The sequence below is a fragment of the Microtus pennsylvanicus genome, chromosome 2 (genome assembly GCF_037038515.1).
Source record: "Microtus pennsylvanicus isolate mMicPen1 chromosome 2, mMicPen1.hap1, whole genome shotgun sequence".
Lineage (NCBI taxonomy): Eukaryota > Metazoa > Chordata > Mammalia > Rodentia > Cricetidae > Microtus > Microtus pennsylvanicus.
This window is the reverse complement of record NC_134580.1, coordinates 124658685-124664018: the sequence shown is the minus strand read 5'-3', so window position 1 is coordinate 124664018 and position 5334 is coordinate 124658685. Positions and strand designations below refer to the sequence as shown.

The window sequence follows — 5334 nt, the reverse complement described above, 5'->3', positions numbered from 1 at the left end:
AATTTGTGTGTTGTTATTTTGGGGCATAAGCTAGCGAGGCAGCCGGGGTGCCGGGGACGCAGCCCTGCCGCTCCTATTACAACACCTGTGAGCTATTCAGGTTTATAGGTGAGGAGAAAGAAGACACAGGATGCTAGAAGATTAGCTCTTTGATGAAATGGATGAGCTAAGAGGAACACTTTCCTAAAGAAGCCACTGTTTGGGTCTAGAGAGATGGCTCAGCATTCAAGGACGTTTACTGGTTTTGTGGAGGATTCGGGTTTGTTTACCAAGGACCAAAATGGCAGCTTTCAACCCTCTGTAACTCCAGTTCTAGAACTGCCATCCCCACCTGACCTATGGGGTCATATGTTGCATATAAACTCACACAGACACACACACATACACATACATAAAACAAATAATTTTATCTTTTTAAAGAAGCCTCTGATATATGATTTACAGCTCGTTATATTTTACTACATAAATGTAGTCCTCAGAGTCCGGGAGTCAAAGCCGGTTGTCAAGCCAGTCCCGTTTCGCGCTCCCCTGCCTTTTCTTTCTCTTTCAACATGACAGATGCCGCCGTGTCCTTCGCCAAGGACTTCTTGGCAGGTGGAATGGCTGCGGCCATCCCCAAGACGCCAGTAGCGCCATCGAGCGGGTCAAGCTGCTGCTGCAGGTGCAGCATGCCAGCAAGCAAATCATGGCAGATAAGCAATACAAGGGCATTATAGACTGCGTAGTTCGTATCCCCAAGGAACAGGGAGTCCTGTCCTTCTGGCGTGGTAACCTGGCCAATGTCACCGAGATACTTTCCTACCCAGGCTCTCAACTTTGCCTTCAAAGATAAATACAAGCAGATCTTTTTGGGTGGTGTGGACAAGAGGACCCAGTTTTGGCGCTACTTTGCAGGGAACCTGGCATCAGGTGGTGCTGCTGGGGCCACATCCTTGTGCTTTGTGTACCCCCTTGATTTTCCCCGTACCCGTCTAGCAGCTGATGTGGGCAAAGCTGGAGCTGAAAGGGAATTCAAAGGCCTTGGTGACTGCCTGGTTAAGATCTACAAATCTGATGGGATTAGGGGCCTGTACCAAGGCTTTAATGTGTCAGTCCAGGGCATTATCATCTACCGAGCTGCCTACTTTGGCATCTATGACACTGCAAAGGGAATGCTTCCAGATCCCAAGAGCACTCACATCTTCATCAGCTGGATGATTGTACAGTCTGTCACTGCTGTCGCTGGCTTGACTTCCTATCCCTTTGACAGGGTTCGCCGTTGTATGATGATGCAGTCAGGACGCAAAGGAACTGACATCATGTCCACTGCTGGAGGAAGACTGCTCGTGACGAAGGAAGCAAGGCCTTTTTCAAGGGTGCATGGTCCAACATTCTCAGGGGCATGGGTGGTGCCTTTGTGCTTGTCTTGTATGATGAGATCAAGAAGTACACATAATTATGTCATAGGTATTCTCCCCGAGAACAGGCATGTTGTATAATACACCACATCTTGAACATTGTGGACAGATTCTCTGGGCTGTCTGTTTTATCAGTGGCAACTATTTACCAGTTGAAAAGTGGGAAGCAATACTATTCATCTGACCAGTTTTCTCTTAAAGCCATTTCCATAATGACAATAATGATGGGACTCAATTATATTTTTTATTTCAGCCACTCCTGATAATAAAAATTGAAGAAATAAAAAATATTTAAAGACAAAAAAAATGTAGTCCTAACCCACAGTTCCTGCATCAGGAGAGGTTCTGCAACTGTTGAAGCTATAGTCTAATTTACCCTTTTCCTCTCTTAGGCCGGCCAACTGGTCATCCTTGCCAAAATGACCCTTTGCAAATGTTAGGAGGCAATGATGTGGGATTTCAAATGAGGGTTTAAACATTGTGCGCTCCTTGCTATTTTGGACTCTATGGGTTTTCGGAGTTTTGATGACGTCACAGGTCACAGGCCATCATTTGGATCTGTAGAGGAAGGTGAAGTGTGTCTCGAAATGTGAACAGAAAGGTTGGCTTACAGTTAGGCTTTGGCTGTAAAGTCATATGTCTTCAAATCCTAATTTATTTCTCTGCATATTGAAATTTCTCCTTTGAGCCTCACTGGAATTAGCCCACGATTTGCTATTACCACAAGCTGACCTTCAGTGTCCTCTTTAGGAATTATCAAGCTTCTCATTTAGAGCTTGTGGGGCTATGTTGACTACTCTTCTTTATGAAAAAGTGTGAATATTTTTAATACATAAAGTGAGACTATAATTCAATTTCATACACGATGTACAGCGACTTCAGACATTTTATACATAAATACATTTCAGTGTCATCTGTTAAAATCATTTTGCACATTGAATCCCTTTGTATTTTAATTAAACACCAATAGGCCACATGTCCATGGGTTTATTCTCAAATTTCACTAAAACGATGCGTCATGCTCAGTAATGTTTGTCACTCTGACCTAGAATCATCCAGAAGATAGTTTTCCAGACACATCTGTGAGGGACTATTTAGATTAGGTCAGCCTCTGAGCATGCTTATGAGAGGTTATCTAGACTCAGTTAACTATGGACGGAGTGTAGACAGCGCGGCTCAATGGGCTGGGATACTAGCCTGCAGGAAGAAGACACAGCTAGCTGAACATGAACACACACTGCTCTCTGTTTCCTGACGGGCGACACAACGTGACCTGTGACCATGAACTGTGGGCCAAAGTAAACCTTTCCTTTCCTTTGGTCAGGTATTTCGCTGTAGCAACCAAACAAGTGACGAATGCACTATGTGACCATGGTTTCTGCTGTCACACTGTCCTTATTATTGTGTTTTGCTAGTAACTCTTAAAGCCAGCTATTATGTGTCTTTTGGCTTCTTTTTTTTAAAAAAATATTTATTTATTTATTTATTATGGATACAATATTCTGTTTGCCTATATGCCTACAGGCTAGAAGAGGGCACCAGACCCCATTACAGATGGTTGTGAGCCACCATGTGGTTGCTGGGAATCGAACTCAGGTCCTTTGGAAGAGCACACAATGCTCTTAACCACTGAGCCATCTCTCCAGCCCCCTTGGCTTCTTTTTTTTTAATTCCTAATTTTTTTGGAAAATTTTGAACAAAGGCACATCATTTTTAATGTTCCCTCCTAAACTCCTCTTGTGTCTCTCCACTCCCTCTCAAATTCATATCTATAAATCCATCCTACTGAGTTCCGCTGGTAGTACTCATAAGTACAGACCACTGGGGATTCAGTAACCTATCAAGAGGTTCATCTCTGGAGCAAATTGAGTTTTCCTTTCTTATGAGCCAATGAGTGATTGCCTGTAGCTCTTCATCGAGGGATGGGGCCTTTTGAAATCTCCATCATCCGTGTTGTCATGTCAGTTGGTGTTAGCATTATGTGGTTCCTTTTTAAGTGACCATATTGTTGAGATTTTGTGGGTGCAGCTTCCACTTCCATGTCTAGAAGGTACTATCTACAGGAGAGCCCCAGTCCTCTGGCTCTTGCACCCTTTCTCCCTCTTCTTTCTCAATGTTCCCCGAGCTCTAGATGTAGAAGATACACTGTAGATGTACTTTTGGGGGGCGGGAACCCCATGATCACTTATGCTCTGAATTTGGAACTTTGTACTAGTCTCTGCTGCAAAAACAGCCTCTTTAATGAGGTGGGAGAGCTGTTCTTACCTCGGTATAAGGATAAGTGTTTAGAATAGAGTTAGGAATTCTATTGGTTTAGGAAAATGGCAGTGGTAAGTTCTCCCACAGGGTTTATAACCTCTCCACCATGGGTATTTGGCTAGGTTTACAGTTACGGGTCTGAATTTCCTCCTACTGAGTGTCCAGTTAGACAGCTTCTGATCATTCCCAAGATGAAAATGCCACTATTGCACCATTGGGGAGATCTAGCAGGACTGGTTATTGTTGTGGATCGCAGGCTTTCTAGCTGGGTGAACTATTAATGGCTTTTCTCCATTGGGAGCTTACACAGTGCATTATGATACTTAGATGCTGTGAAAGCTAGTCCTTGCGGAGGGGACTTCCATGTTAGTTACAGCTGGGTTCCTCAAACCCTGTGTCTAATATGTGTGATTTCTTCATTAATAGGGTCTTACCTTAGAATTCTGGGAAGCAACCAAGGGCAATGGCAATAACCTATGCTGTTCTGGGATTCTCTTGGATACCTCTGACCAACAACATGAAAGGAGGGTTCCTATGCTTGACACTGGATTTAATTAATTTATTTTTTAGATTGGCTTATATTCTTTTTAAAAATTGATTTTATTGAGCTCTGTATTTTTATCTGCTCCCCTCCCTGCCTCTCTCCTCCCCTCCCTGCCTCTCTCCTCTCTTTCAACCCTCTCCCATGGTTCCCATGTTCCCACTCAGGACATTTTTGTCATTTTCTACTTCCCATGTAGATTAGATCCATGTATGCCTCTCTTAGGTTCCTCATTGTTTAAGTTCTCTGGGATTGTGATTTGTGGGCTGATTTTCTTTGCTTTATGTTTAGAAACCACTTATGAGTGAGTACATGTGATAATTGTCTTTCTGGGTCTAGGTTACCTCACTCAATATGATGTTTTCTAGCTCCATCCATTTGCCTGCAAATTTCAAGATGGAATCTCAGAGTTGTATTGATTTGCATTTCTCTGATGACTACGGATGTTGAATATCTCCTTAAGTGTCTTTCACCTATTTTAGATTCCTCTGTTGAGAGTTTTCTGTTTAGGTCTGTACTCCATTTTTTTTATTGAATTATTTGTTCTTTTGATGATCAGTTTCTTGAGTTCTTTGTCTTGTTGACCGTGTCCTTTGCTTTACAGAAGCTTTTCAGTTTCAGGAGGTCCCATTTATTAATTGTTTTTCTCAGGGTTTGTGCTACTGGGGTTATATTTAGGAAGTGGTCTCCTGTGCCAATGAGTTCAAGTGTATTTCCCATTTTCTCTTCTATGAGGTTCAGTATGGCTGGCTTTATGTTGAGGCCTTTGATCCATTTGGACTTGAGGTTTATGCATGCTGATAGATATGGATCTCTTTTCATTCTTCTATATGTTGATATCCAGTTATGCCAGCACCACTTGTTAAATATGCTTTTCTTTTTCCATATGATATCTTTTGCTTCTTTGTCAAAAACCAGGTGTTCAAAGGTGTGTGTATTAATATCCGGATCTTTGATTCTGTTCCATTGGTCCTCCTGTCTGTTTTTGTGGATTGACATATTCTTAAGAGCCCACTAATGCCTATGTGGTTAGAACTAAAGGGAGTGGATGAATATCCTTTAAGCATGAGTGAGGTAAAAAGTTTAAGTGACTCTTTCTGACCCAGGAACACAGCAATCCCAGAGAAGCAACTCCCA

The 5334-nt window shown here is 42.5% G+C and overlaps 1 pseudogene; it reads left to right on the top strand.

The window, feature by feature from the left end:
* Positions 1 to 551: 551 nt before the first annotated feature.
* On the top strand, positions 552 to 1704 carry LOC142845098 (ADP/ATP translocase 2 pseudogene; annotated as a pseudogene).
* Positions 1705 to 5334: the final 3630 nt, after the last annotated feature.